Here is a 21,815-nt window from a genome sequence, read left to right on the forward strand (position 1 = left end):
TTGTCCTGGGAAGGGAAGGGAGGCTATTGCTAGAGAACTTGAGGATACAATGAATCATGAGGGATTGTCCTATCACCCGGAATACTGTACAAATAAACAAGTCAGACCTAGACTCACAGAGACAGCCTTTAGGGGAAATTACAAAGAAAGCTCCAATTGCAATAGTTTACAATTTTTACATTCTGTCCCTACCAGCACTCTATCCCAGCTATTTATAAAATCTCTAGTATAGACCACAACTGAATTAACTGCTTTAAAATATTTTTTGTAGGGATGTCTGGGTCGCTTAGTCAGTTAAGCGTCTGACTTTGGCTCAGGTCATGATCTCACCATTTGTGAGTTCGAGCCCTGTGTCGGGCTCTGTGCTGACAGCTCAGAGCCTAGGGCCTGCTTCACATTCTGTGTCTCCCTCTTTTTTTTTCCCTCCACTGCTTGCACTCTGTCTCTGCCTCTCCCTCTCTATCAAAAATAAACATTAAAAAATTGGAAAAAATAATTTTTTGTATTGCATATTCATAGCAATGATACAAACAGCATTCATGTTTGCATTTTATAGTTTGGAGAGATTAGGCAATGCTCCAGGTCATTCAACCTCACTGTTAAGAAGTTAGTATTTGAACCTGTGCCTGTCTCCCAAGCCTATGGCTCTCTTTATGCCATGTAGGAAAGACTGCAATGATCTTTTCCTCTTCTGGGAAGAGCAAGGGAGAGAGGAAAGAAACAAATATTCACCAGGCATTTTTTAATGTGATCAATATGTACTCACTGGTATCATATTTACCATGGATATTTTATATCACACTGGTTCAATGAAAAGAATATGTGGGGCGCTTGGGTGGCTCAAACAGTCAACTTGATTCTGGCTCAGGGCACGATGTCACGCTTTGTGGGACTGAGCTCTGACATCAGGCTCTGCGCAGATAGCATGGAGTCTGCATGGGATTCTCTCTCTCCCTCTCTCTCTGCCCCTCCCCTGCTTGCACGCACTCTCTCTCAAAATAAATAAATAAACATTAAAAAAAAAGGAAATAATATGCATGCTAGCACTGAAGATTGGCCAGTAAGCATCGGATAGGCCTTCTAGTTCTCTGGGCTTTATCTATCTAATCCAGACCTTCATGTTGATATTCTTATTAAAACCACCTGAATCCCAGATTAGTTCTTCTTCCTAGCCACAGAAAATCCATGAAGTAGTCTTTCCTCCCCTTAGATTCTGCAGTTCTGGCTGTATCTCACTATATGCATTGCAACCTCTTTGCAATGGTCAAAGTTTAAATCTCTTAGTCCAAATAACAATAAGTTGTTTATCACTGGGTAAAGACAGTGTTGTAAGTAAAAGTTGATCTGTCTAAATCAATGTATAATAAAACAGGCAGAACGTCCTTTAGACCCTTGGAAAGACTAATTCTAGTACATTTTGGTAGACATTATAGGCTGAGTCACTGAGTAACTATTCTATCTCCTTTCTCCCTCATCTCTACATACTACAGATGTTAGAATATCCAAAGACAAATAAGCAATGAACGCTAAACTTATCTAGGTTTTCTGTAATGAAGGGCAGCCCATGACTCATTTCTGACCAATGAGATTAAAGCAAAAATCTTCCAGGTTTTTGTTTGTTTGTTTGTTTTTCACTTGGTTTTTGTTTTTTGGTTTTGTTTGTTTTGCTTTGTTTTGTTTTTTGCATGTTCTTCCTATTTGAACTTACTGTGATGTCTGGAGATATAGTAGCCATGGTGAGACCATTAGGTAGTGAATATGAGGAAAAGGATAAGATTATGGTGAAGTTGTGGTCTATGGCACTTGTGAATTCCTAAAGAATGTGAGCAACCACATACCTTCATATTTCTTGTGTGTAACAAAATGTACTTGGATTTTCTGGACTTGATGAAGAATGTTTCACTAATTTTATATTTAAAAAGGGTCATCGGGGTGCCTGGGTGGCTCAGTCAGGTAAGTGTCCAACTTCAGCTCAGGTCATGATCTCACAGTTCATGGGGTTTGAGCCCCACAATGGGGTCTGTGCTGACAGCTCAGAACCTGGAACCTGCTTCGGATTCTGTGTCTCCTCTCTCTCTCTGCCCCTCCCCCTCTCACACTCTTTCTCTCAAAAAAAATAAAATAAAATAAATAAATAAATAAATAAATAAAAAGAAACATTAAAAAATTTTAATAATAAATAAAAAAAGGTCATCAGCAAAAAAGCAAAAATAAACTAACAACCCTATGGCTAAAAAGACAAATGTCTTTAACATGTATTGATTGTGTCCAAAGATCTGATTTCGCAGACAAATAGATTTAACTATGAAGAAGCTCTTTCTATGCAAAAGAGATATGTCATTAATTGTCTCTAGAACTTAAGTAAGATGCCTACTGCCAATCTCTCTGTCTCTCAGGTTCTGAGTTCTTTCTCACCCCAGCCTCCATATTCGTATTTTAACCTCCGGGCTATCTTATCCATGGGATGGATATTTTCTAAATGGGAAATGAGAGCATCTTCCCCCTAAAAGATAGATTCCCCCCACTAGAGATAAATATACATCCTGACCAATATATCAGAGAATCAGCCAGAGGTAACTAACACCAATAGCTTTCTATGACATTGCAAAATCTCAGCGGCCTCAAACAATAAAGGTTTATTTCTTGCTCATTTCAGAGTTACTAAGAATTGGGCAGCTCTCCTGGGTGACTTCTCCCTAAGCAGTCACTGAAGGATCCCTTCACCAGTCACCTTGGGCTCTGCCTGATCCTAGAGCCTCTCTGGAGTCATTCTCTGGATCTCCTCCATTTGCCAAGCCGATATGTCAATACAATACGGAAGGCTGCATGAAAAGTTTTCTGAGCCATTCCTAAGGATAACATAGATCACTTACTCCCAAATAATACTGATCAAAAACCAGCTACATGGGACCAACCCCAGACAAGGGAGTCTGGGCATACAGTCCCCCCCCCCCCCACACATGTGCTCAGAGAGAGGAAATAAAAATTCCAAAGCATATATCTAGCCTCTATCACCACCCACCTCATGTGATTTAAAACAGGATTATTCTACTGGTGGAAATTCATTTTTTAACAACAAAAAAACACTTTTAAAGTTATATTTTTGACAAAAGTCTAAGAAAATTGTTATTCTGCAGACTGGTATACAAAATATCTGTACCAGCAAAACATTTATGCTACTATGCCTGCCCACCTAACCATTCTTTTAAATTACTTTTTTAAATTTTATTTTAATTTACACCCAAATTAGCATATAGTGCAACAATGATTTCAGGAATAGATTCCTTAGTGCCCCTTACCCATTTAGCACATCCCCCCTCCCACACCCCTCCAGTAACCCTCTGTTCTCCATACTTAAGAGCCTCTTTTGTTTTGTCCCCCTCCCTGTTTTTATATTATTTTTGTTTCCCTTCCCTTATGTTCATCTGTTTTGTCTCTGAAAGTCCTCATATGAGTGAAGTCATATGATATGTGTTTTTCTCTGACTAATTTTGCTTAGCGTAATACCCTCCAGTTCCACCCACATAGTTGCAAATGGCAAGATTACATTCTTTTTGATTGCCGAGTAATACTCCATTGTATATATATACCACTTCTTCTTTATCCATTCATCCATCAGTGGACATTTGGGCTCTTTCCATACTTTGGTTATTGTTGATAGTGCTGCTATAAACATTGGGGTGCATGTGTCCCTTCGAAACAGCACACTTGTATCCCTTGGATAAATATCCAGTAGTGCAATTGCTGGGTCATAGGATAGGTCTATTTTTAATTTTTTGAGAACCTCCATACTGTTTTCCAGGGTATCTGTATGAGATCATACCGTGCATATTTTCAGACCACAACACTATGAAACTCAAAATCAACCACAAGAAAAAAATTGGAAAGGTAACAAATATTTGGAGACTGAAGAACATCCTACTAAAGAATGAATGGGCTAACCAAGAAGTTAAAGATGAAATTAAAAAGTATACGGAAGCCAATGAAAATGATAATACCACAACCCAAAACCTCTGGGATGCAGCAAAGGTGGTCATAAGAAGAAAGTATACAGAAATCCAGGCCTTCCTAAAGAAGGAAGAAAGATCTCAGATATACAACCTAACCTTACACCTTAAAAAGCTAGAAAAAGAACAGCAAATAAAACCCAAAACCAGCAGAAGACAGGAAATAATAAAGATTAGAGCAGAAATTAATGTTATTGTAACCAAAACCAAAACAAAACAAAACAAAAAAAAACAAACAGTAGAATAGATCAATAAAACCAGAAGCTGGTTCTTTGAAAGAATTAACAAAATTGATAAACCACTAGCTAGTTTGATCAAAGTGAAAAAGGAAAGGACCCAAACAAATAAAATCAAGAATGAAAGAGGAGAGATCACAACCAACACAGCAGAAATAAAAACAATAATAAGAGAATATTATGAGCAATTGTATGCTAATAAAATGGGCAATCTGGAAGAAATGGACAAATTCCTAGAAACATATACACTACCACAACTGAAACAGGAAGAAATAGAAAATTTAAACAGACCCATAACCAGTAAAGAAATTGAATTAGTAGTCAAAAATGTCCCCAAAAAATAAGAGTCCAGGGACAGATGTATTTCCAGGGCAATTCTACCAAACATTTACAGAAGAGTTAACACCTATTCTCTTGAAGGCTCTTCCAAAACATAGAAATGGAAGGAAAACTTTCAAACTCTTTCTATGAGGCCAGTATTACCTTGATTCCAAAACCAAACAGAGACCCCACTAAAAAGGAGAACTATAGACCAATTTCCCTGATGAACATGGATGCAAAAATCCTCAACAAGATATTAGCCAACCGGATCCAACAATACATTACAAAAATTATTCACCACGACCAAGTGGGATTTATACCTGGGATGCAGGGCTGGTTCAATATCCGCAAAACAATTAATGTGATTCATCACATCAATAAAAGAAAGGACAAGAACCATCTGATCCTCTCAATAGATGCAGAGAAAGCATTTGACAAAATACAGCATCCTTTCTTGATAAAAACCCTCAGGAAAGTAGGGATAGAAGGAGCATACCTTGAGATCATAAGAGCCATATATGAACGACCCAATGCTAATATTATCCTAAATGGGGAAAAACTGAGAGACCTCCCCCTAAGGTCAGGAACAAGACAGGGATTTCCACTCTCGCCACTGTTATTCAACATCGTATTGGAAGTCTTAGCCTCTGCAATCAGACAACACAAAGAAATAAAAGGCATCCATATCAGCCAGCAGGAGGTCAAACTCTCACTCTTCGCAGATGACATGATACTCTATATGGAAAACCCAAAATATTCTACCAAAAAACTTCCAGAACTGATTCATGAATTCAGCAAAGTTTCAACATATAAAATCAATGCATTTCTATACAGAAACAGTTGCATTTCTATACACCAACAATGAAGCAACAGAAAGAGAAATCAAGGACTCGATCTCATTTACAATTGCACCCAAAACCATAAAATACCTAGGAATAAATCTAACCAAAGAGGTGAAAAATCTATACACTGAAAATGATAGAAAGCTTATGAAAGAAATTGAAGAAGACACAAAAAAATGGAAAAAGATTCCATGCTCCTGGATAGGAATAACAAATATTGTTAAAATGTCGATACTACCCAAAGCAATCTACATATTCAATGCAACCCCTATCAAAATAACACCAGCATTCTTCACAGAGCTAGAAAAAATAATCTTAAAATTTGTATGGAACAAGAAAAGACCCTGAATAGCCAAAGCGATCTTGAAAAAGAAAACGAAAGCAGGAGGTATCACAATGCCAGACTCAAGCTGTATTACAAAGCTATAATCATCAAGACAGTATGGTACTGGCACAAGAACAGACACTCAGATCAATGGAACAGAATAGAGAACCCAGAAATGGACTCACAAACATATGGCCAAGTAATCTTTGACAAAGCAGGAAAGAATATCCAATGGAATAAAGACAGTCTCTTCAGCAAATGGTGGTGGGAAAACTGGATAGTGACATGCAGAAGAATGAACCTGGACCACTTTCTTACACCATACACAAAAATAAACTCAAAACGGATGAAAGACCTAAATGTACGGCAGGAAGCCATCACAATCCTCGAGGAGAAATCAGGCAAAAACCTCTTTGATCTTGGCTGCAGCAACTTCTCACTCAACACGTCTCCGGAGGCAAGGGAAACAAAAGCAAAAATGAACTACTTGGACCTCATCAAAATAAAAAGCTACTGCACAGTGAAGGAAACAATCAGCAAAACTAAAAGCAACCAGCAAAATAGGAGAAAATGTTTGCAAATGACATAACAGGTAAAGGGTTAGTATCGAAAATCTATAAAGAACTTCTCAAACTCAACACCGAAAAAAAAAATAATCCAGTGAAGAAATAGGCAAAAGACATGTATAGACACTTCTCCAAAGAAGACATCCAGATGGCCAACTGACACATGAAAAAATGCCCAACATCACTCATTATCAGGGAAATACAAGTCAAAACCACAATGAGATATCACCTCACACCTGTCAGAATGGCTAACATTAACAACTCAGGCAACAACAGATGTTGGCGAGGATGCGGAGAAAGAGGATCTCCTTTGCGTTGTTGGTGAGAAGGAAATTCATTTTTTTTAAATGAATCAATAAAGTCTAGTTTCAGACTATGCAGGAATGTGTACCAGACTTGTCATGGAGATTACATGGAGAAACCCTATCTGCAGTCATTCATTAATGGATCAAAACCAAGTCTCTACGAGGGTCAGAAACTGCAGCCTTCATCTTCTGATTCCAGAATTCATGCTTGTCAAATAAATATTGTCTTAAATTTTTGTCATTCTATTTTCAAGAAAATACAGGGAAAATGAAAACTTATCAAAACATCTCATTGACACCCTGTCACAAGTTAAACCTGAGACAGGAGAAATGAAGGATGATTTTACCTTGACGGCAGATGAGAAATGACCTATCTCTTAGCACCCATATCAAATGGCTCACACATACACACGAACACACACAAATCATAATAGGTTGCCTAAAAAATAATTGCAGCCATTATAAGCTCAGCACATTTGATGTGGTAAAACCTGCACTAAGTTGTCTATTTACATTATGATCCATCTCCTTACAACTCTGGAAAGTGTTTCCCTTTATCCTCCTTTTATATAAAAGGAAACTCAAAGTCAAAAGGCCAAAGAAACATAATAAGTCATCAATACATATTATTTGAGAGACCAAATGTACAAAGCCCCATAAGTAATAAGTGGGGCCAAACTTGTCCCAAAACAACAATTATATTTATATTTTTAAAATATTTATGTATTTGGGGGGGGTGGTGCAGAGAGAGAGGGAAAGAGAGAGAATCTTAACAAGGGCTCCAGCTCACTACCATGAGATCAATACCTCAGCCAATATCAAGAGTCAGATGCTTAACCCACTGAGCCACTCAGGCACTCCTATATTTACATTTTAATTTATCAACTACATGGAACAGAAACTAAGTTGGGAAAATATTTTGGAAGTCATGTTCATCAGTAAGCTCATAAAAGAACTGGTCATTTCCTGCTTTTAAGTTTCCTTTGTTATTATAAGTGAGGCAAAAGAGTGATAATTGAAACTGTTGGTATTTAGTGAACTCCTAGAATGTACCAGGGACCATGTGAAGTAATAGGTATGCATTGAAAAGTGTACTGGTTAGCTATTACTGCAATAATATTGTATAATAAACAGCACCAAAATTTACTGACTTATGACAAGCATTTAACTCCGACTTACTTGTGAATTGGCAGCTAGGATAAGCTGTATTTTATGTTCAAGGCACAAGGCTGAAGACTGGGTTTAGGTCTGTTTTATATGACTCTCATTCTACTTGGACCTAAAGCTACCTGGATCATGTTTTTTCTTAGGGTTAATAGCAAAAATGCAAGAGAATTAAGTGGCAAAGCATGATGTCGCCTACGGCCTTTGCCCAGAATGGACACAGTGTCACTAACTGCCCACATCCCACTGTCCAAACTCACCATCAGTGGGTAGCAACATAAAGTCAGAAGGCAATGACACAGGGAGGGCACCGCAAAATTGCAAAAAATATGATTAAGTTTGCTCGATAAAGTAATCCTTTTAGGCAGAGTCTTGGGAAAAAATGAGTAACTTATATAAGGTCACATGGTTAGGAAGTAAGAGAATCATATTTCAAACTCACATTTTGTCTAACTCCAGGCTAAGCTTTAAACTACTATACTGTCAAACTGATAGTGCTCTCAAGTCAAGGATATGTACCAGCTCATATTTAACTGCGGGCCACTGGCCACAAAATATTGTCATGCCCTATCATTTATGATAACTATGTCACAAGTAGTCTAAGAACTGGCTTATGTGACTAATCAGATACACCCAAAAAAACAGAAGCCTGTCAAGTATCTGGTGTGTTGTTGTAACTCTCTGAAATCATTCATTTCAGTTAAACTGGAATTTTTTTTATTTCCATGAACAGAATGCTGGTTTGTGGCATTTAAGTTGACAAGAGTCAAATGTAAGCATTTTTATAGCTCATTTCCTTTTATAAAATACTATAAATAATTCTATAGATTTTATAGACTTTTCACGGATATAAAAATTTAGAATTTTCTTTTCTTAATTTGCACATAATCGTAATGAGTTCTTATTTATCTATTTTGAGAGGATGTGTTTTCGTAAAAAACAATTTGGAAAGGAATCACTGTTAAGAGAAAAAAGGGAAGGAGAAAGTATTCAACAAATAGGTTGAATTATTCTCTGTAGGAGATAAAGTCACCTTGCTTTCTCTGAGATGAATGTTTTTTTAATAAAAATAAATGTAAATGTCTGTTTCCTAATTCAGTTAATTAAAATGTTGTAGATATTTTTGTTTCTTAGATTGGAAAAAAACTTCAAAAGCCTTTAGTAGCCAACATGTGAAGCAATAAAATCACATCCAGCAGCATTTAGAATCATCACATATCACCTTTATCAAGACTTTGAACTTCTTCAAAGAAAAGGGATTCTTATTTTTTACTTCTCTTTAAAAAAGTAGTTCCATTTAATAAGTTTCTTTGCAAGTTCAAATATTCCATAGAATAATTATACCAGATACCTATAAAGGAAGATTTTGGAGTCTTAATGAGAAGACTATTACTTAGGCTTACAAAGGACTACTACATTTATTCTAATAATAATTATTAGAATAATTATGATTGCATCCCAATAATACTATGCTTTCAAATCTTTGAGATTTAATTTTGAGAGAACATAATATATCTCCTATTCTGAGGTGTAACAATCTAGCAGGACCTAATCTAGGATGACTTCAAAGGGGGAAGGTTGCAAGATGTACCTGGAATGGAGACAGGAGAATTCACGGGTGTCCAAATCAAGACCCCAGAGAGGCTAGTGGTCATAAGATTCAAGAAGAAACCCCGAAAATATCCAAACTGAGAAGAAAGAGATTGAACCTGAAGCAAAACAAATCAGACTTCATATGATCTTCTAGATCGGGATCTGAGACATCCCATTTTCTTTATATTCTAGAAAGCATGAAGTCCTATGTTGGGAATATAATCTGCATTTACATGATGAATGTATGAATAAAATTTTCAGGTAATTCAGCATATATCGGGAATTTTTCAGGAAGACAAGACAGCCAGGCTTGAGAGAAGCAACTTTAGGTACACTAGTTTCCAACTTGAATGTGAATGATTTTTTTTAAAACAAATAAACAATTTACTGAGAAGAGCAGGCATGGCTTTGAAATATCACAAATTTGGGACCTAAAGGTAAAGAGAAAACATCATGGTACAGTTTAAAATATAGAGCTGCACAACAGGAAAAGATGTGATTTTTTCCTAATGATGGTATAACATAACATTTAAGTTTTCAAAATGTTTTTGATGATGCACTCTATTACCAAAAGGTTACTAACACTCCCAAGTCTATGTTTAGTTACATAGATGTAAAGATATATATATGTCCATATATATATACACACACACAATTCATTATGTGTCTATACACATACACCTATATATACACACATATATTTCTCTTTAATATTTAATATTTCGGTATCATATTTAAAAATATACTCCAAACTAGAAATTGAGAAATGACAGAACATAAGCAGAAACATAGTTGCTAATATTTTCTGTTCAGGTCACTTTTATATGCTGGGTGATATATACATTCCACAAGAGAGGTCAGATAGAAACAAATGTAACTTTTATTTTTATTTATTTTTTAATTTTTTTAAGTAGGCCCTAGGGTAAGGCTTGAACTCACAACCCTGAGATCAAGACCTGAGCTGAGATTAAGAGTCAGATGCTTAACTGAATGACCCACATGGGTGCCCCAACAAATGTAACTTTTATGAATATGCTTTTAAAGTACTGAGCAAATGTGTACAATCAAATTATTTGAGGAAGAATAAATTTGTTCTGTTTCTAACGTGTGTCTTTTTGTTTTGATAGACTGAGGTCACATAGCAGCATACAGTTATAGACCAAAGAAAGCTGCTTATTTTAACTGAATATGCTCTGAAGAAAATGCACCACCAATTGCCACTTGTGGCACTTGAAAATATGGTGTTTAATTTCCTTTATCAAAGATTATGATTTTATTTTATCTGAAATACGATGTAGATCCTTATAAAAGACTAAGCCATACATGGAAGTACAGCAAGGAAATTAAAAATTAATCTCCAAGTTGTACCACCCGGGGGGGGGGGGGGGGGGGAACATCACTAATGTCTGATAACGTGTTTCCAAGCATTAATGGAAATAGAAAGATCAATGATGCCATAGATCATCTGCGGCAGGAAGGGGAAAGCTATGAGAGTGCCTCACTCTGGACGCAGGCAATAAGGGAGTACATCGATTGTAGAGAATTTGGGAACATCAATAAAATCAAATAAAGTTAGTGTGCTTTTTATTATCACCCTGTACCAGCAATTCTAAACATAATCAGTGATAAAATACCCTTTCCATGAGAGTAGACCCTCAGCACCATTTGGTACACTGATGGGATTAGTTACTATCTATAACTCTAGCTATACCTAGGATAGAGAGAGGTAAAGATAGTCATAAAATGGAATTTTATAATAAAATTAATTTATCTTTAACTTATCAATAAAAATAAATTCACACAAAATTAATGAAAGCTGAGCAACAGGGAAATACAGTTTTCCTACACCAGATACCACATTTAAAATATAATTCTAACTTTACGAAAGACTATATTGGGGCGCCTGGATGACTCAGTCAGTTAAGCATTCAAGTTCAGCTCAGACCATGATCTCATGAGTTTGAGCCCCGCATCAGACTCTGTGCTTACAGCCTGGAGCCTGCGTTGGATTCTGTGTCTCCCTCTCTCTCTCTGCCCCTCCCCTGCTCATGCTCTGTCTCTTTCAAAAATAAACAAACATTAAAAGAAATTTAAAAAAACAGAAAGACTATATTAAATGCTAAGATATAAGAATCATTATTCTAATCATAGGTTCAACTGTAGACCATAACTGATTCTCTACTCTGAAAGATGAGAAAATTCCTCCCCAACTCTATTGTGTTCTATATTATTTACACAATGTCAGGCTTAGTCCAATTACTCTCTATTCTATAACTGTAATTTTCAGGTTTTTTTTCTTGGTTCCATATTTAAATAAATCCTTGCCTATGTCTATTGCTACCAGTATGTTAATTCCATCCCTCAATTCTTTAATTTTTCCTTCAAGTGGTTGGATTTTATTATCTTGTCTCCTACTGTCCTCACCCAGAAATCAGATCCTGGGCGCTCTATTTCCTAGCTTTCCATGTTTGAAAATCCTTATTTGCTGTACACATGAATATACATAATTTTCAAGTTTTTGTAGATTTGGTTTTATGTTTTAAGTTCAGTGATTTAATCAGAGTATTTCTTAAACATAGGGAATCAACTTAATTTGTGGCATCAAATATTTATTCAACAAGTCAATCTTTACTATATCACTGCAAACCCAATACTATCTATCTTTTAGATTTATTTATTTATTTTGAGAGAGAGAGAGAAAGTGGGGAAGGGGGAGGGACGGAGGGGGAGAGGGAGAGAGGGAGGGAGGGAGGGAGGGAGGGAGAGAGAGAGAATGAATGAATGAATGAATGAATGAATGAATGAATATCTTAAGTAGGCTCCACGCTGTCAGCCCAGAGCCCAATACTGGCTCAAAGCCACCAACTGTGAGATCATGACGGGAGCTGAGATCAAGAGCCAGATGATTAACTGACTTAGTCACCCAGATGCCCCACAATACTATGTATTTTTAATTGATCAATCTTTTTATTTATTCTGTTCTCTTCTTTAGGTACATCCCTTATTATAGGTATCTATTTTGTGCCTTTATTTCCTATCTTCTCTCTAAAGAGATTTCGAGGGTATCTTTGGTCTTTTTCATTTTATTTTATATAATCTCCTCTAGCTTCCTATCATATCCCTGACTATGCTTCTACTCATACTTGGCTTTTTTGTTGCTCTAATATACATGTATACAATGCTTTAAATTTACCGCAGTTTTTTTCCTAAAGTCCTCTAATCTGTCCTTTGAATACTCATATATATTCTTTGCTGTTGTTGTCAGTGGTGGTAGTGTGTGTGTGTTACCCTAGGTGTTAATCTCACCTCCATTTACAAGATTTGGGGTGACACTGTGGCTCAGGTCACAGGGTTCCTGAATTGTGAACTGGTGGCAATTCTTGTTTGCTACCCTTCTTCACTCCCCTTTGTTTCTTTGATATTATTTGGATAGGAGGTGAGAAATAGTGTTTCAGTGTGCTATCTCCTTTAGTTTCACCTCCTCTGGTTTGCTATATCAACTTGAGTCTCCACAGCTGCAAGTCTGAAAGAACGTTCCAGGAAAAGGGAGATCAGGGGCTAGACCATCAGGAAGAAACCTGGCTAAAATTTAGTCAAGTTGATGGGAATGTTATTACCATCTTGGTCAATGATCACAGGGCTAGGTACTGGAGACACTTTGTAAGACAGATGTGGTCGGAAGTTGGAAGTGAGACGTATCTTTGCAGACAGGAGTGTCTGCTCATAATGAGACAAAAGTAGAGCTATGAGAGGGAAGGAATGACGTGGGGGGAGCAGAGACAAGAAGGAAGGGGAAACAGAGCCAAATGAGTCACAAAAAGTGGAGAAGGTTAGGCTGGAGACCTGCTAGGAGGTAGAATGCATATTAATCACTTGAAAACTTAGCAGTTATGACAAACTTCAATGACCAGGGCCAGGTAGAAAAATAAATGAGTGCAGCCAGCCAGGTGTAATACACTGGGGAGTATTGACTGCTATGGTAAATTTGAGAGCAGTTGCCCAGACTTGTGACAAATGCAGAGTCTCAGGTCCTACCCACAGCTATTCAATCACAAGCAGCATTTTTAACAAGATCTCAAAACTATACATGGACACATTAAAGATTGAGAAGCATGGTGTAAATCATGACTTACCAAATAACAATGTTGTTCTTACCGTTTACTTGCATTGGTTTTGATTATTTTTTTAATGTTTATTTATTTTTGAGAGACAGAGACAGCACAAGCGGGAGAGGGCAGAGAGAGAGAGGGAGACCCAGAATATGGAGCAGGCTCCAGGTTCTGAGCTGTCAGCACAGAACCTGATGCAGGGCACAAACTCACGAGCCGTGAATCACGACCTGAGCCAAAGTCAGATGCTCAACTAACTGAGCCACCCAGGTGCCCTGGTTTTGATTATTTATAATACCTCACCTACAGAGCAGGACTTCCAGGGGAGGGTTTTGGTGTTTTGTTTTATTTTCCTTTGTTTTGTTTTGCTAACTCTCTAAATATTTGCTTTGACAACAGATTTTCTGAGTGAATGAAGGCATTGCCCTGTGTGTGACCTATGTAAAATTATTCTTACAGGTTGGCCCTCTTGTCGCTCAGGATTAATCACATGTATTTACTTAAGAAGGTGAGAATTTCAAATATCACCCTGAATCACATTCTCGAATACATTTTGGTATGAAGCAGAAAAAGACAAACATAACCATTACATATCCTTTAAAACAAAGGGAGGAAACAGCAACAGAAAATATATTAATACAATTTTATGGCAGAGAATTTTAAAACAAGCATCATGAAATGTAAAGTTATGGTCCTCCTAGGAATCATAACTGGGCTGTAAGACAAATATATATTAAGGCATAAATATAAGTCTATACAGTAATAGAAAATACTACAACCAGATGTGCCAAGAGACTAAATTATAATTGACGTGGGAACCGGAGATTTGGGATTTCATACTGCTTAGAATTTAAATTTTGTGAAACACTAAGGTACTATGAATGTATCCAGGTACCACAGGGTGTGTATGATAGAAATATGAGGAGGTCATATCAGTAACAAACAGTTCATGATAGTTTTATTTATATAATTTAGGCAATTTAATTAAAGAAATAATCAATTACAAACTTATTAAAACAAATGTGCCAGGTTTTATGCAATGCATCAAAAAATCAATCAGTGTTCAGTTAAACATGGAATTATAGGGAATCTAAGTAAAGGTGGCATACAAACTCATTAATTTTGACTCATTAACTTGGAATTTATGATCATGTAGATGAGCACTCACAGGATCACAGGCTGCTGGCAGGGGAAGAAGTCTTCGAAAACATCAGGGCTGGGTGCCTGGGTGGCTCTGTCAATTAAGAGTCTGACTCTTGATTTGGGCTCAAGTCGTGATCTCATGGTTTGTGAGTTCAAGCCCCATGTCCGGCTCTGTGCTGACAGCACAGAGCCTGCTTGGGATTCTCTCTCTCTCTCTCTCTCTCTCACACAGGCCCTTCTCCCTCCCTCCCTCCCCCTCGCTCTCTCACGATAAACAAATAAACTTTAAAAAATAAAAAAAAATTTAAAAACATCAAGGCTGGAGGTTTGCTGACTATAATATTGTGTGTGTGTGTGTGTGTGTATGTACATTTTAGGGCCTTATGTTTCCCTTTGACTAAACTTTAGAAAGCTTTCTTCCTTAGTACAGGCCCCAGATCTCCCATTGCATAAAGTGTTTCCTTTAAAAAAAAACTTGCAATTATAAATTCTTTCTTTGTCCCTTAGGTATGTAAATCTTCTACACAATGCTAGGGTTTCACTCAAGGAACTAGGAGCTATCCCTTTGAAATATAATCATAAAGATATGGTACTTCTCTCATAGACTCTGTGGGACAATAGGAGCCTAATATCAATAAACAGTAGTAAGTGCCAATTAACAAACGCAGATGGCCTAATCACACTGACTAACCCCCACACAGAGGACTAATGTCCTCTGGTACTTTGCCACTAGCTTGCCCTGTACTTAAAAACTCTCTTGCCTTTTTTTCCAGAAAAGTTGACTTGAGTCCCTATATTCTATTGCAATAGTCTTGGCCCCTATTGAAACACTCAAGTCTTTCTTGCCTGTTTAATTCAGTGTGTGTGTGTGTGTATGATGTATGTGTGTGTAGATGCATGTGTGGAGAGAGAAAAAGACAGACAGACAATGAGAAAAAGCCTCCTAGGGGACCTTGAGTCAAGATTTCCCTAGCCACACTTCTTAAAAGTAGTACCATCTTTATTTAATGTCTTATATGTTGAAATTTTTCATAAAATTATATTTAGAGAAATGACATTATAGTTTTAAAAACCCTTACTTTAGGACAATCATTTCATTTGTCAGGTGAGATAACAGAAGTCTTAAGAGGGTAAGAGATTCACCAGAAAACCCAAGATCCCAGGGTGAATAATAGCTCTGGAGCCCTGGGATGCTCTCCAATGTTCTCTACATGCTACGTTTATCATCAAAGAATACAATGTGCACTAGGCAATGTAAGAAAAACATGATGAAAGGGTTAACCTACTTTAAAGGACAAACCATCTTCAAGAACCTTAGGAACACTCATTTGCATGCAACCAATTCACATGCAAATTAGGAATAATCTTTATTCAGGGCCTCTGTTTGGGAACATTTATTAGCCATTAGTTGTGTTGCTTTATTTACTTGAATGCATATTTTCCTAAATACTGCATAACCATGTAGAGGATTATAAATCTAACATTGAGAAATGTACAACAAAGACATAAATAAAAGGCAGGAGCACCAGCACCAATAGTGACTTTATCTAGCTTACTTACATTAACATGAATAATTCCTTCGTATTTTCAGTCAGAAGGTGACTTAGGGCAGATCATCACATGGTTATGAATTTGGCTGAGATGCTTAGGCTTGCAGAGTCTCACTTCCTCATTTGTAAAATGGAAGATAATAATCCCTAACTTTGTACTGCTTTTATGAAGATGGGGAAAATATATGTAAAGTGCTGAGACAGTACCGTCTAAGCCTATAGTAGTCTTAGTCTCCAACATGGTGCTGTTACTACCCAACATCAAAATAAGCATCATCGTCACCATTGCTCCTTTGCCTTTTCTTCAACCTTTATAACAGATCCCTAAGAAAATTTGCCCAAATGCAAACAACGACTTTGACACGAGTCCCAGCACATAGTCAACTTAAAGCTGCAAGCATGGGTCCCTAATTCACAGTTGAGTTGAATTAAACCAAATAATTCCAATTAGTACAGATTTTTTTCAGAGGTTCTTAATAGTACTAATGTGAAGCAAATGGCAATGGCCAATTACTTGGTTTTGTCATTCTCATCAATACAGATGTGCTCTATACTTAGTGATCCTTTTTAGTATTGTCTCTCGATTAGACTCTCCAGTATTTTAATGGGAACCAAAAACAAAAATAACAACAAAAAACTATGGTGTTTGTAAGGGACAGAAGCATCAAGTAAAATAATGTTACCACTGTGTTCTCAGATAAAAGATCCTTTCCTTCTTCAATTCTTCAGTGTCTCTAGAAGTCAAGTCAAATTAATGAATTAGGGAAGAGAGGAAATGGTCATTTTAGGGTAATATTTTTGTGAAAAATTGACCTGGAAGACCTTATGAAAATAAGATGACCTGGATGACCTTCATATTTATTCTGTTTTAACATTCATTTTCCTTAGGAATGGGAGGGGGTCTGTAAATTAAATCAGCAAGAAATACTGTCATGCTGATGGAGACAAGTTCAATACCAAGGATTTATCTACTTAGACAAATGAAATCAAAGTCAGTAGATCCATCTGAAATGCTCTGATGCCTCTGCAGAAATACAAAAAGTTTCAGACAAATGCAATTTTCCTTTAGCCAAATTTGGCACAGTTGTCTAGAGGCTGCTGCTCATCAAGGGTAGACTTTAACAGATCAGTTCCATGGATTTCATAAGACTGAAGAATAGAATTATCAGATAAAATACAGGTTTCCCAGTTAAGGCTAAATTTTATATAAAAAAACAAATAATTTTCAATATGTCTCAAATATCGCATATACCTAAAATGTGTGTATATGTATATATGTGCATATATGTATACATAAAATGTGTATATAGGTGTATGTATATATTTGTGTATAGCACAAAGATGATATTTTGTATAAGTTTGTTTGTTTATTTTCAGAGGAAATCAATACAAGTGGGGAAGGGTCTGAGAGAAGGAAAGACAGAATCCCAAGCAGGCTTTGCACCATTAGTGCAGGGCCCACTGTGGGGCTCAAACTCATGAGCTTTCATGACCTGAGCCAAGATCAAGAGTCAGACATCTAAGTGAATGCACCACCCAGGTACCCCACAAGGATGTTATTATAACGCTCCAGAAATTATGTTCTATAGTTTTGCAAAGTACCCAGGTCACAATCTCAGATCATCTTAATCCAAATTCAGCATTAAAGTTTTTCTGACCACTCAAAAGCCTGAAGCTGGTCTGAAGTTAGTTCAAGGACTTGTTTACTTTTGATCTCTTCATCTTAACTCAAGTCCAATTAAAACTAAGAGGTAATACACCATTCCATCACACATAAAGCCCTCTACTATGTCCTGAGCTACCTTGACCTCAAGAAGTCTGCCTAGCAGTTAAAAACAAATCCCTAAAAGAAGTCAAGACTCTGGAGTGATATCATCTTCTGGCAATTATTACTAGATTTTTATTTACTATTATTATTTATTTTATTTAGTATGGCTTGTATTCTTTTAATATTTTTAAATTTTTTTTTCAACGTTTATTTATTTTTGGGACAGGGAGAGACAGAGCATGAACGGGGGAGGGGCAGAGAGAGAGGGAGACACAGAATCGGAAACAGGCTCCAGGCTCTGAGCCATCAGCCCAGAGCCTGACGCGGGGCTCGAACTCCCGGACCGCGAGATCGTGACCTGGCTGAAGTCGGATGCCCAACCGACTGCGCCACCCAGGCGCCCCTTAATATATTTAATTACTACGTTCTAGCTTTTAAAAATTTATTTCAGCTGCAAGTATCGTCCAAATTATTTATTTGCCATTATCAGAGACAATATCAAATCCTTGACCAGTGAAAGTTAATTTGCAAAACGTAGCTTACCTACATATGATAAAATCTATTTTATTGTTTTGGAAAAGGATGCCTTCTTCCAACTGAAATATGTCTAGCTCTCATTAGCCATGCTCTTTAAGTGAATAAACTTAGAATAGTTGTGTTTTGGTTTTTTTAACCTTCAATTACGTAGTAGAAGATAAAAGAGCTGGTAGGATCTTTGAACAGCAAATAAAAGTATATATTCTAATTAACTTGAAAGCCCCTAATGAAAGGAACAGGCCCCAATGGAGGGATTCAACAACTCACTTTTTAAAACAAGTTCAGTGTTCTCATTTAATCTATATAAAATAATTTTTATCCAAAATAAAATAAACCAAAGTGAAAGAGGAGACAAACTAGAGTTGCTTATGAACTGCACCAAGATAGAGAAAATGCCTTGCATACCAGGGTAACCACAAAAAGGGGGGGGAAAGCTGGAAAAAAACATACCTTTCCACTATGTCTATGAGGTGGTAATGGCCTAAAAATGATTTAAAAAAAATATGTTTTTATAAAAAATAGTACTTGGCTGGAAATGAGAAGCTACCATTGTGCCCCAGCTCGGCTATTGGTTTTATGAACACATTCTCTTACTCCATGTCTCAAAAGCCTCATTTGTAAAATAATCAGTTTGGACCACATACATACTCTACAAAACTCATTTCAACTTCAAGATTTTATAATGATACATTTCAAAGTTACACTTTCAAGTTTTTGGTAATTCCTTGAGTGAAAACTACACACATACACACACACAAACGCATAAATAAAGGAAGAAATTAGTAGTTTTCATTTACAAAAATATCTCTCTTGTAAAGTGAACAAAGACAGAAACAACGTATCTCCCAAAGATCAAAAGACTCACTCCTAAAATAGGTCAAATTCTATCCACATTCTTAAACTAATGAAAACTATTGTTAGCACAACTTACAAAAAATATTCATTACAGTTCAAATCTAATTTCTGTTCTCTAAGCAGCTATAATAGAATCAGTGAATATTTCCATAATATCTTTTATGCTCATGTCAGTGAGATAACAGTTTCATACTCAAAGATTTCTAATTGATTTGACCATAAAATAAGCCTTTTGTTCAAAGAAGGGCAAAAAATAAAAGATAAGAAAGATGGCAATTTAACTTTCAGATGTATACTGCATACAGATATCCTGGAGCCATTAAAAAACTAAACACAAAAAAGTAAAAAGGATGAGCAATAAAATCATGAAATTGGTCAGAGAATGATTTAGTCACAATAACCACACAAGGACACAGGCATATATTTAGTAGAGGTATTTTTAAAACGGAAGCTGGACTTCATCTGTTTCAGAGGAAAACATCAGATGCTGTATATGAGTGACTCTATAAACAGAAATATCAGGAGAATTATCCAATAGCATCACCAAAGTAAGTAACATCTAGAATTTTTGTTAGTAAGTCTTGAACATATCTCTGGCCTCAATCATATCTCTAAGCATTGTGTTCTTTTCTTCTTTTGATGTTGAGATTAAATCTAAACATTGGAAAGTGTTTATCCCCATAGTTACATTTCTTCATCTCATTTCCTTCGTTTGAAAAATGTTGACTATAACACCTATCTGATGAGTTTATTATGCATACTAAAAGCTATAAAACAAAGATTATTTATGTTGAGTAGGAACATATTATTGTGAGTTGTTACTATTTTCTCCCTGGTAAGCATTTCAAACATTGGATGCCCTCACCACCAGAGTGATCTGTCAATGTTGGAAAAAAATACACAATAAGCAAGCCACAAATAGTGTTCTTGAGCCATGGTGTGTTTAGTTCTGTGTTCTGAAAACAAACAAAATATCTATATCTCTATCTAGTTGTCTTTTAATCTATATCAAGTAAATCAATAAGCACGATCTTTGAAAACGTTCCCTACATCTTTGACTACTCCTTTTCTCTGATTCTTCTTCCAATTGCTTTTCCTTTTTCATATTCCTTCTCTAGATGTTGCTCCTTTTCAGTGTTTCCCCATGTCATCCACAGCCCAAAGATATCATCATCTTAAGGTCTCATTTAACCACAATTTCAACTGTTGTCACCAAGTGGATAAACCCCAAAATGGCATCCCCCATCCTGCCCTCCAACTCTAGACCTAGTTATGCTACACAGGGGATCTCTCTGGACAGTCACCTCCTGCCCCCTCAAAAAAGTGCCTCAAATACACTACTCTCTCTCTTCCTGACAAATAATCTTTTTGCCAAGTATTCTAGTTATTCTGCCAAAGGAACCTCAAATTTCCAGTAAGCCTTTGCAGACCTCTTTTACTTCATCTCATACTTTCATTTTTCCTTCATGTTTTAAGTCCCATCTCTCTGCAAGTCATTGTGGATGTGCCTCTATGGAATTGAGTCTTTTCTTGACTCCACCAATCTAACCCAAGACTCCAAAGACTCCTAAGTTATGTAGAAAGCCAATCAGATCATCATTCATTATAGAAAGCAGACTAATACATTCTTGAAAACTCTACTGCAGGTTATAAAAGTGAGTAAACAGAAGGGGGGTAGGCAAATAACTACTTAGTCACAACTTTGTTTTCTGATGTGAGGGCAGAAGAAATGGGAAACAGAGGAGGCTAACTAAGTAGGTAAGGACCCAGTGAGCATACAGACTTGCATCGGGAGTCACTGATGTTGAGTTAAACTTGGCAAAGTGACATGATGGGGAAACAGGAGTTTCTTAAGTAATTCGCTTGTGGATCTTAATCTGTTGCTGGTGATTTCTATACTTATGTAACAAACAAATGTAAGCTAGAAAAACATCAACATGTGTGATTTCCCAATGTTAGTCTTCCCAAAGGTTAGGTTCCCCCTCCCCATCTTTGATGTTCTGTGCTCTGTGCCTTCACATCCCGCTGACTTCACACAATGCTTTTTATCAGATATCACTTTTGCTCAGAGGTATAGAACAATTTCCTATTTTAATTTCAGACATGTCTGACTTCCTCTGCAGACTTTCCAGGCCTCCTATTACCCAACTTCATCATTTTTATCCAATGGTTTTTTGCCAGTCCTTTTGACAAACTAGCTTTGTATCAGTTAAGCGGCCACATTACCCACTAAATATTCGCTCCTTCTAACCCTGACAGTATTCTTGTCTATCATTGATGCCAGAACCCTCTATTCTAGGTCAATAAATCTATGAATGTTCTTAAAGGTATGGCAAGAATTCCACTAACTCCTGAGACTCCATCTACCTTCTGCAGACCACTATCTCCTTTCCAAGTTCACTAGAGTACTTAGAAGCAAAAGTTGAGGGGATAACATGATGATTAGTTAAAAGTAGAAAATCTATGTAAACATCTTGGTCTACATGGAACCAAA

This window comes from Leopardus geoffroyi, chromosome D4 (assembly GCF_018350155.1).
Source record: "Leopardus geoffroyi isolate Oge1 chromosome D4, O.geoffroyi_Oge1_pat1.0, whole genome shotgun sequence".
NCBI classification, from domain to species: domain Eukaryota; kingdom Metazoa; phylum Chordata; class Mammalia; order Carnivora; family Felidae; genus Leopardus; species Leopardus geoffroyi.